General features: G+C 38.3%; 1 protein-coding gene across 1 annotated transcript in view; it reads left to right on the forward strand.

Annotated features, from left to right (window-relative positions):
• Nucleotides 1-2,068: 2,068 nt before the first annotated feature.
• The window catches only part of lrrc4cb (leucine rich repeat containing 4C, genome duplicate b), a 66,598-nt gene continuing 56,477 nt past the window's right edge, over nucleotides 2,069-12,189 (forward strand). Inside the window, exon 1 of the mRNA XM_084733416.1 lies at nucleotides 2,069-3,092. The gene's annotated coding sequence lies outside the window, so the exon portion shown is untranslated. The remainder of the gene's footprint in view (nucleotides 3,093-12,189) is intronic.

Genomic DNA, 12,189 nt, shown 5'->3' on the forward strand with positions numbered 1-12,189 from the left:
TCAGTAACTGTTATTTGATAAATATCACTAAATAAGTATGACATTGTATTTATAACTCTACTATAATGTACACAAAATTTTGAGTAGTCATAAGGTAATTAGGGACTACTTAGTAACTACTCGTGTATCACTTATCTTGAGGGGACACAAAAAAGTAATCACAAGATAACGATGGATGAATGAAGAAAGGATGAAATGTAATGTATGGCAACTGTCCCCAGGGTCGGGGTCAATATTTGCAACATCTGACTCCTTCTTTTCAAATAAATATTGTAAACGATTTGTCATATGTAATCATCTTTAAATGTCATTGGTAGTTAGCAGACAGACGTAGGCATGAAAATGATGAATCAGTTTCATGATAAACTGTGATAAAACTCCAGATGATAAGTATTATTACCAAAATTTTAATTATCATAATAACCATGTTTCATTACCACGCTTTGAAGAGCTTACAATAAATGCTGTCCAGCACCAACCAAAGTTAGCAGCAGTCTCCCAGACGTAGGGACAGCATGCACCGTGGGTTTGTTTTGCATCAATAAAAACACATCACAAAGGACATGATGCCATCTCAACTCACTGAGAGGTTTTCAATATAAAACTTGTGAAATGATTTCAGTGTGTGTATCAGTACTTTTTGTGTGTTTCAGCACATTTTAATAAAACTGTGATTATACAGATAAGCGTGATCATTTTGGTCACTATAATTATAATATGAAATTTTCATACCATTTCATCTCGAGACAGTAGAGCTGCAATATTTAATCTATTATTAACTGAATTTTAAATGAATTGCCATCTTGTTTGATAATCGATTAATCGGTTTGAGTTTGAGGGACTACTTAATAAAAAACTGCGTAATACTTTACCTTAGGGGGACACAAAAAGAGTAATTAATCATTAGGTAATGATGAATTAATGAGGGACTACTTAATAACTATTGAGTATTGTGTATCACTTTACTTTAGGGGATGGTAGTATTAGTAACTCATCATTATCTACTATATAAACCTCCATTAGAGATTGTTAGGGAAGTACTTTAACATTTCATCACAAATCAAGTCTTTCCTGATCCGGACCTTACTAGTTACTAGTTACTAATCATTAGCAGCACTAGAAAATTTGATTGGGTGTTATTCACATTCTAATGGTTCACTAGCAGTGAACCAGTGAAAAATGGTTCACTCATGTGTTCCCTGGTGATTTTTTTTCTTTTTTTAAGAAAAAAGTCCAAATTTTCTGTTTTCTGTCTTTTAAATGTGAATATTTTCTGCTTTCTTTACACAGTAATCTGAATATTTTTGGGTTGTGGACAAAAAAAGACATTTGTGGACAACTCCTTGGGCTCTTGGAAACACTGGCGGACATTTTTTTTCCATTTTCTGACATATTATAGGACAAACAACTAACTGATTAATCGAGAAAATAATTAAGAGTATAATCAATGATGAAAATAATCATTAGCTGCAGCCCTGTTAGACAAATGTAAGTTCAGTACATAAAGATTTTGTTGGTTCAGTCCAAATAGTCTCTGAGTAACTGAGAGAAATGCAAAGACTGTTGCAACAGTCCCTAGTCTCCCCTATCTGCGCTTTTAATGTGGAGGAGGACTGATAAGCCTCTACATGTTGAATCTGTTGAATGTGAATTTATTTGTGGATGCAGACTGTGTGGAAATGGTCCGTTTTGGATGACTGGATAGAGACTAACGCCTGTAGGTGGCAACCATACCTCATCAACAATTGAATCATACGCACGCACGCGCACGCACGCACACACACACATGCTCAGAGACATCAGATCTGGGCTTTATGCGTTAATGCTATTGATCCCTGATAATTAACGACCGCTGGGTGATTTAAATGGGCGGATGGACGCGCAGGCAAAGTGGTCAAAGTTAAAGTGGTCCCTGGGCGATACAGGAACACGCTCACGCCTACACATGCGCGCACTCACCTACACTTAGACACACACACACGCGCGCGCGTGACTCGCATACACGCACACACAGATCTGTGCCTGGAGATTTCAACGTGCTCGCTATTCAAGTCATGGACTGCAGCGAGCGGGGGAACCATTAGGAGCCGGTGGCGAGAGAAAAAAAAAACCCGCTTTATTTGCAACACACGGATGATGCTGCTGCTGCCACACCACCCGGATCGGACACACTCTCCCTCTGACAAGCGGAATTATTACTAATAGCTGCGCTTATGTAATCAATACACCGGATTGCTTTTTGGAGGGGGGGTAAAAACAGCATCCCGTGGATTCTTGTCGCTCTTCTTGATAGAAAAACACTGTATGCCATATGCTGTGCGATTTTAGAGCAGCCTATGGCAACCCATTTGTCCTGATGCGACGCGTGTGATGGTTGCAGTGGGACGGATATCCTTAATTTTATCCAATAGGCGTTCTCAGGGTTTTTTGTAGGACGCTTCTGCACCCCTTTCTGCACTGACCTTATCAACAATGCTTTAAATAATTGTTAATTGTCATGTGAGCTCTTTCGTTTCTTTGGAGAAAATGATCCGCGCAGGAGAAGCAGCCTGAATCCCACAGAATCAGCCCACTTTTGGTGTATTTTATTTTATTTTCCGGGGAAATTTGATTTATTTGACCAAGAGGAAACCACCGGTGGGAGTCAAATCTGGACTGTGACTGCTTTTGGAGGGGCCTATACAGACTTGATCCCCCCGTCAAAAACTCTGCAGGATTTCCTCCTCCTCAGTCCAAGAGGAATATCTTCAAGTCCAGGCGGGTTACTGCTGCTGCTGCTGCTGCTCCTCTTCAGGGGCTTTTTTTTCTCCCCCCCATCAGCGCTCATCACAATCCGAGGGAATGGTGGCCGCACCGCAGATCCACGCAACTCTTCTTTCTGAATGTTTGGCATTTTTCGCAGGCGAGCGTCTTTGACTTGTGATCGAGAGAGAAGAGAAGAGACGCGGACTGCAGCAGCGCCCTCCGAAGCCCTTTCACATGGAGATTTGTGCCTCGGTCGCACTGCAAATCTTGAAAACGGGGACCGGGGCCCTGCTGATTTTTCCTCCACTGCTGCTCTCAACCCCGATTTCATTTATTCGAGAAAATGCGTGAGTATCTTTATTGATTTCAGCCCCTATTCGGCATGATTTGCTGGTGTATAGATGGACTATTCATCGGCGTTTGAGCCGAGATTTGTGGTTGGCTCAAACACTTCAACGTATAGAAATATAGTTTTTTTTATTTTCTGATTTGCCCTTTTCCATCTCTATAGGCAGCTGTCGCATCCTCTTTCGTGTGTGTGAGAGAGAGATGTATATCTAGATGGAGATAAAGATAGATGGGGGGTGAGGAGGTGTGTGTGTGTGTGTGTGTGTGTGTGTGTGTGTGTGTGTGTGCGTGTCGAGGGGGTAGCTGGTGCAACAAATTGTGTGTTTGAGCGCTCGGTGGAGGCTGTATGGTCTGTGGTAGTCCCTGTTGCCAGCAGGACATTACTGCTAGAAAAAGGCCTACGTCATATGGTAATTCAAATTCAGTTCAGGTATTCTCAGCATACACACGTTTGCAGCAAAAAGAGCGCCGGATTGGCCAGGTGGGCAGGCTGGCCCACAGGAAGGGCGCTTTGAGTTGGAATGTGGCGAAGCAGAAGCCTCAGGTCAAGCTTTATTTTACAGCATTCTGTTCATGCACACACCTCGAGCACCAGTGACCCAATACGTCTGCACAAAAACACCCCAGCAAAGCCACCCGTGGATGACACACAGAAACGAGGTTGTCATTTCTCCCCCCCAACCAGAAGTACAGGCTGCATTTTAAATTTTAAACTGTCAACTAGTCCTACAGTTGTTGCTGCCGCTGCTGCTTTGGTAATACAGCCCTTTTCTTCTTTTGAATAGGAGCTGTCCATCAGTGGGAGGTGCTGAAAATGCCCCTGATGCTGAAAATACTTGTGTGTTGGCTGAAACGGGTAGAGAGAGGGGAGCTGCATTTGGAGCAGACATCACATCTGAAATTGCTGGTGCTGCTGCAGCCAAAAGCATTCCACTTAAAACCTGAAGCGGCTTCGTCCTCAAGTGTCTCGCTTTCATACTCGCATCTGGCGGTTTTACAACCTGCCTGTAAAATGAAGGACACAGTCAGAGTGTTTAAGAATGGCTCTGTCATTTGGGGTTGGTTGCAACAATGTTTGCATGTATATATAAGAAAAGCCAATCCATAATGCTTCATCTATAGGTCGCTTTACCGTTTGATGATTAAATGGTGAGCTGAATCTGTGAATTTGTAAATGCTGCATAGACTTTCAGCAAAAGGTTCTGTTAATAGTAGGAAGGTTAGTGCCTGTTACACATCAGAGTATTCATTTCTCAATGGGTTCTTTAAAATGTCTGAAAACCCAGCTAAAAATGGCAATCTGAAGTATGAAAATGTATTAAATTTAGTGCACGCCATGATACATGCTCAGAAAATATGAATGCAGCAGTTTTGTTTTTGCTCCCTTTTTTCATGAGTTTAAGCAAAAGGTTTAAGACGTCTTCTGTACGCACAAAAAAGGTTTATTTCTCTCAAACTGTGTCCACAAATCTTTTAAAATTTGTGTTAGTTGCCAAGATAATCCATCCACCTGACAGGTGTGGCGTACAGACATGCTGATTAAACAGCATGATTACTGCACAGGTGGGTCTTGGACTGGTCTCAATAGAAGGACACACTATAATGTGCAGTTTTATCTTGAAAAAAATACATTTGTTGGCACTGAACATTGGCAATTAGATATAAAATGTCCTAAAATGGTGAAAAATGTTGATCAGTGATTCCAAAAACCTACAATGTTGTTCTCAAAAAAGCAATTTTGCCCACAACCCAACAATATTTAGATTACTGTCACAGAGGACTAAAGAAACCAGAAAATATTAAAATTTTAGGAGCAGGAATCAGGGTTATTCAAACCAATTCATTGATGATCAAAATTAATTGAATCATTGACAACTAATCGATTGTTCGATAAACTGTTGCAGTTCTGTTGGCTATTTCACGTAGGTCTAGAAATAGATTTTTTCCCCACAAGACGGCAAAGTCCTGACATCCACTTGAGTTAGAATGATTTTTAAAACAATATAAAGTTATTCATATAGTGTGGATGGCCCTTTATCCTAACCAATCACTTGTTATGCCGAGACCTAACCAAACCTATGAAGCCAATCAGAGGCAGAGTAGGGTGAGTCATGACTTTGCCCTCCTGGGAAAAAAATCCTGGCTGTAGCCCTATGTGAAATAGCCATAGTTCAGTGTCTAATAAATGTCTCAAACAGCACATTTTATAGTGTCCTTTTTTTGTGACTAGTCCAAGACCCACCTGTGCAGCAATCAAGCTGTTAAATGGGCATCTCTGCATGCCACACCTGTCAGGTGGATGGATTATCTTGACAAAGGAGAACTCAATTCAATTTTATTTGTATAGCACCAAATCATAACAGTTATCTCAGGGCGCTTTTCATACAGAGCAGGTCTAGAGCGTACTCTTTATAAAAACCAATAGCTGACGGTAGAAGTGCCCAGTAATACAGATTTTAACAAATCTGTGAACAAATAAACCGTTTGTGTGCACAGAAGAAGTTTAAGATCTTTTACCTCAAAGCATGAAAAATGGGGGCAAAAACAAAAGTGTTTAGTTTATTGTATAATATACAGTATATTGCATTCTCTAGTTACTTTCTCCTTCACAATACATTTTCAGCTGTTCTTAATAATAATAAAATGTATAATACGCAGCATTTTCCTAAAAACAATCTAGATAGCTATCTATATATAAACGTAATGCCTTTCAATTATCACTTATGTGTGATGGGGCTGTATCTGCAAAGACCCTGCCCTGCATTTCCTTGTTACTCTTATTACTTTGCTGTGTTTAGGACGCTTTGCTAACCCAAAATGTAGGTATCTGACATCCTTGTATCTTTCTGGTGCATTTACAAACATCTTGGACCAATCCTACTCATTCTACCTTTAAATTTTAAATTGGTATTAACATCAGGTTCAGGTCTGGGTTATTTCAGTGCACTGTAATAGGCTGCTAACTGCTCATATTAAGGCCACACACCAATAAGTGTCTCAATAGGGCATTGGGTCACTATGAGCCACCTGAGCTGCTACACTGAGTGAAAAAAACCTGAAAGTCAACTGGAGAAATTAGATTGTTTTTCATTTGGACTTTAAAGGTGGTCAGAAATATTGTTTCTAGAATAAATGTGCTGCTCTGCCTGGCTGAGAGCTGGTGACCATTACTGCCAGGGTGGTAAACATGAAACAACTCAGGGACCTGTTATGCCCCGTGGTTTTGTCGCCTTGTAATATTCTTCAGTCATCAGGACAGAAACGGCACAGCATAAGAAATGTGTTCGCCCTGACAGCCGTTGTAGGTTTTGGCATTTACCTGCCTGCTGAGGGACCGAATGGATGTAAACCATGCCAGCACCACTAACCAGAACAGCCCTGACAGAAGCCTTCACTGTGGGAAATAAGCACTTGGGCCGAATAGATTTCTTCTCATGCGTGACACACATGTAGTCAACCACTGGTTCAGAACAGGGTGAACGATGACTCATCTAACCATCCAGGTTTTTTCCTCCTCAGTAAACCGCTGCTTTTGTTCTGGCACAACCTGCTACGTAAAAGAGGTAATTCACGTATTATAAGGGCTTGCGATGTAATTCCACCATCATACTGCTTCCTAAATTTCTTGTGACAAGCTGCCTCCTTACTACTCACACACACACACACATTTGTAGTGAGTTTATTTACAGTGCCGTCTCTGCTTTTGTCCCCCCTTGCATCTGGAAATAATGCACAAACATCACAGTCAAGGACTATATGTGCCTCTTCTTCCCAGGTGGTTATGTCGTTTTATTTTCACGCCATCATCACCTTAGCTGTGTTTTCTTATCATCAAACATCATTAAGTCAACAATGTACATCAGAGAAGCTCGAGCACAATGCACTCCAACAATCAGCCCTCTATAAAAGTCACAGATTGCTTCTTTGAGCCACAGGAGCCAAAATAATGAGCAACTGTGTCTGCCCAGGGTTTTTACACACAACACTGAGCATGGTGGGATGTTAATCACTGAGTAGTTTTAAGGACCCTTCACACACCTGTGTAGAATTAACTGCATGTCTTTTTTTCCCTTTTTGCAGATGTCAAATGACCTTTTCAGTCAAAGTGGGATTCATAATTAATTTCCTAAACTCCTCCGGTTATGGGTCAACCCAGGGTGGCATATTAGCACCAGCCACCAGCCAAAACCTGCTGAAATATGAAAGTGGCTGCTAGATTTCAGACAGAATAATGATTTATTATTCAGCGGTTGGCGAATCTGAACATTCAGGTTCACATTTAAAAAAATAATAATAATAATTTCCTACCCTGAACCACAGAATCACAGTTCAGTGGTGCTGCAGTCGAGTCACAACCTCATCTGAAAACTTGATCTTGGTTACTTTAAATTCTATTATGTTAACTGTAAGGCTGCAACTAGCGATTATCTTCAGTTTTGATTAATCGATTAGTTGTTTTATTGTCTATAAAATATCAGAAAAAAAGAAAAAAGCTCAAGATGATGTTCTCTTCTTGACCACCCGAAGATATTTGTTTTACTGTCATAAAGGGATAACAAAAACAGAAAATATTTACACCTACAAGTATTTACATTGTTTTTGGTCTTTAAAATATTACCAATTAATGGTAATTATCAACATTTTTGGTGAATAATTTGATAAAAAACGATTAATAAATGACTAACCGATTAATTGTTGTAGTTCTAGTTTGGTGTCAGGGTATGACAGTACTGAAATTAGCTGAAGACATGACAGATTCATTTGGTGCTGAAACAATTAGTTGATAATTGATAATTGATTAATTAATAAAAATTGAGAATTTAAAAAAAAATCTGGTTCCTGGGTCTGCATCTAAAACTAATTTTCGTTATCAATAAAGGAGCTAAATATTTTCTAGATTGTTTTGTCTTTAAAACGTCAAAAACTTGTGAATGCTCATCACAGTTTCCCAGAACCCAAAGTGACATCTTCAAATGACTTCTTTTGTCAAACCAACAGTCCAAAACTCAAAGACTCTTCATCTAGTGTCATAAATGACAAAGAAAAGCAGAAAATCCTCACAATTAAGAGGGTGGAATCAGCCAATGTTTGACATCGTTTCTTGGAAAATGAATGAAACAATCAATCAATTATCAAAATAGTTTGTTTTGACCGACTTATCCATTAATTGACTAATCGTTGCAGCTCTAACGTTTTACCCCTTTTCAAATGCCAAAAAAACCTTCTCAGTCAAACTGGGATTTATAATTTATTTCCTAAAACCCCTCAGGTTATGGGTCAACTGCAGGGAGGGAAATTAGCACCAGCCACCAGCCAAAACCTGCTGAAATATGAAAGTGGCTGCTAGATTTCAGACACAGCATAATGATCTATTATTCAGTGGTTGGTGAATTTGAACATTCAGATTCACATTTTAAAAAGTGAATTTCCCAACCTGAACCACAAAATCACAGTTCAGTGGTGCTGCAGTCAAGTCACAATCTGATCTAAAGAACTGGTTCCAGTGTGCTCAGTGTACAGCTGCAACTAGCGATTACTTTCATTTTCAATTAATCAATTAATTGTTTAAGTCTATAAAATGTCAGAAGATTGTAAAAATGTCAATCAGTGTTTCCAAAAACCCAAGATGGGATGTGGGCTGTCAGCATTTGAGACATTATTCATTTTACTGTCACAGGGAGGTAAAGAAACCAGAAAATATTCACTTTTAAGAGGCTGGAAACAGAGAATTTTGACTTTTCTTAAAGAATTACTCAAACCAGTTAATCGATTATGAAAATAGACTATGAGTAATTTTATAATCGGTTAACAGTTGATTAATTGTTCCATCTGTAGTTCAGTGTCAGGCTTTCATGGTACTGACATTAGCTGAAGACCAGTATGATTCGTTTGGTGGTGAAACAATTAGTCGATAATTGATTAATCAAGAAAAAAATTATGAAATTACGAAAAAGTTTTATCGAGCAAAATATCAAGTATCTGGTTCCTGGCATTGTAAGTAACAACAACAACATGTCATAATTATTTTTTTCCCAATGTTTCCACAAAATATCAAAAATTGTGAAAACACTCATCATCAACAGTCCGAAACTTAAAATACTCATTTACAATAAGAAATGACAGAGAAAAGCAGTAAATCCTCACATTTAAGCGGGTGGAACTAGAAAATGAATTTTGACTGCTTTTCTTGAAAAAATACTCAAACTGATTAATCGATTATGAAAATAGTCAGTAAATAATTTTATAATTGATTAACAATTGATTCATTTTTCCATCTCTAGTTCAGTGCCAGGCTACGATGGTACTGAAATTAGCTGAAGACATGTATGATTCACTGGTGCTGAAACAATGGGACAGTTTTGTATTCTTATCTTAAGATTTTCTTCTTCTTTTTTTCATACAAACCTGCCATATCAGATTCAGCACATGCTCATAATTTCAAATAACTGTGTAAATGATCCACCTGTGTGTATCTGACTGCACATGTGAGACTGCATAATTAATGCACCAATAATCCTATATAAGGCCACGTGCTCTGCTCCATTTGTCAGGAAGAGTTCAGTCCTCAAAGAGTAAAAAGAAGAACTTGAGGAGTTCGGAGATTGAAGTCCTGCTTTCAAATATCCATAAAGGAAAGTATGTAATTTTAAGAGCGTCAGCAGTGGAATTAAGAGACCTGCTAAAGCCAGGAAACAGGAAGAACAAGTGCTGTTAAAGCCACCTGAGGCTCATATTGTCACTGAAATAAAGAAAAAAATGGTTCGATATGGAAATAGCTTTAAAAGAAAAAAAAGTCTTGCCACAGCAAGGACACTGATGACTGCAACGGGAGCAGGGGGGTCAAGGGGAAGTGTCATTCACAGCAATGGATGAAAAATACATCCAATAATAGCTGTATATGATGTTGCAATGGAGGATGTTCTCCTGAACAGAAGCTTGCATCAACACGCATGTGAAGATTCGACCTGACAGTAATCTGCTATTTACATTAGCAATAATATCATTAGGCTACATGGATAATTCTAGAATTATATTATAAATCAAAAGGCAGTCAAACAAGATAGTGTCAACATAATTATAAAGTAATTTTCAAACTAAAAATATCTTCAAACTAATGAAACATGCAATCATAGAGAAAGTTCTCCTAAATCACTTGTACAGACCACATAAGAACGAATCTGAGCGGTTCTTGCATGAGGCCCAAATAAGTCTATAATTTATTATTTTCACAATTAATCAGTTAATTGTTTAGTCTGTAAAATGTTTCCAATTTCCCTGAGCACAAAGTCCAACCAACCAAACTCAAAGACTCTTCATTTATTATCAGAAATAAAAAAAAAAAAAGAAAAGCAGCACATCCTCACATTTAAGAAGTTGGAACCAGCAAAGGTTTGTTGATTTTGCTTGAAAAATTACTGAAACCATTAATCCATCATCAAAATAGATGGAAATTTATTTTGTTTCAATCAACTAATTGATCAATCACTTACTCATTGGAACTCTAGTCTTTTTCCTTGTTTCAAATGTCAAAAAAACCTTCTCTGTCAAACCGGGAATCAGAAATCATTTCCTAAACTCTTCAGCTTATGGGTCAACCCATGGTGGGAAGTAAGTACCAACCACCAGCCAGAATCTGGTACAATATGAAAGAGGCTGGTAGATTTGAAATACAGAATAATATTGAGTGGCTGGTGAATTTGAAGATTCACCTGTCAGTGGAGTTAGATACATTTTATAAAGTTAATTTAACACCCTGGACCACAGTTCAGTGGTGCTGCAGCCAAGTTTCAAACAAAATATTTTATTTTGTTTTAGCAAACAAAATACCAAATATTAGCTGGATTATAGGGCGGCAACTAATCTTCTAATTATTTTCTTGATTAATCAGTTGATCTGTAAAATGTCTAAAAAGTGAAAACGTCCATCACAATTTCTCAGAGATTAACTAACTACAAGGGAAAGAGGGCAACTTCACGGCATAAAATAAAAACAAAAAAATGAGGAAAAATGTCAAAAAGGCAGAAAACTTAAAATTAAAATATATAGCAAAGCTCATATACACCACAGCTCAGCCATTTCTTCACCTGTTGGAACAGGTAGCAGCCTGGTGTGAAGCATAAACGTGGAGTGAGGTAGCAAAGTTTCCCTGAAATCGAGCTAGAAGATAATTGCACATTACCAGAATATATACATGGTCTTACAAGCCATTTTCCTTCTTATTTAGGAGTATTTATGAGTAAAAGTTGTGTATTTTGGCAGATCTTTGCTGATGAGGATATGTTTTCATACATAACCCTTAACAACACAGTGTTGTATTTGCAACAGGGATGCAACTAACAATTGTTTTTTCGATTAATTGATAACTTGCTTGGTCCATAAAATGCCAGAAAAATGTTGATCACTGTTTGACAAAGCCCAAGGTGACGTCCTCAAATGTCTCGTTTTGTCCACAACCTTAAAATATTCAGTTTATTGTTATAGAGGAGTAAAGAAATGGAAAATATTCATATTTGAGAGGCTGAAATTATCCTATTATGACTTAAAAACAATGATTTGATTATCAAAATAGTTGGCAATTAATTTCATAGTTGATTAATAATCAATTAATTGTTGCAGCTTTAATTTGCTAGTATTTGTAAATGTTTCTATAAGTTCAACAAAGCCAGATTGAACGTTTGTGCGTCTGTACATTATAATTTCTCATGATGATGATGTCTTGTGATCATTGTCCTGGGGAGAGGCATTTGAATGTTGGTGCCCCGTGGCACAGTGAGGCTTTAATCTGGCCCTGACTAATCGATTAATTGACTAATTGTTGCAGGTCTACTGGTTCCAACATGTCAGACGTGAAGATCGAAATATTTCACTCGGTGTGTCGAGCTTCTCTCTTTTATTCGGTAAATGATGGCGTCACCTTCTGACAAGCCCAAACCTCCTCTCTATATAATGATGGTGTTTGTTAAGCTACAGCAGATCTTTGCTGAAACGATGTTCTGGGGGTAGATTAATGTCCATTTTTGAAAGCCTCGGGTTTCAACCTGTCATCAGCAAAAAATGCTGATTCATTTTCAAATTACTATCTTCTCCGTTGCACTT

The sequence above is a fragment of the Lutjanus erythropterus genome, chromosome 1 (genome assembly GCF_056507025.1).
Source record: "Lutjanus erythropterus isolate fLutEry1 chromosome 1, fLutEry1.hap2, whole genome shotgun sequence".
Lineage (NCBI taxonomy): Eukaryota > Metazoa > Chordata > Actinopteri > Lutjaniformes > Lutjanidae > Lutjanus > Lutjanus erythropterus.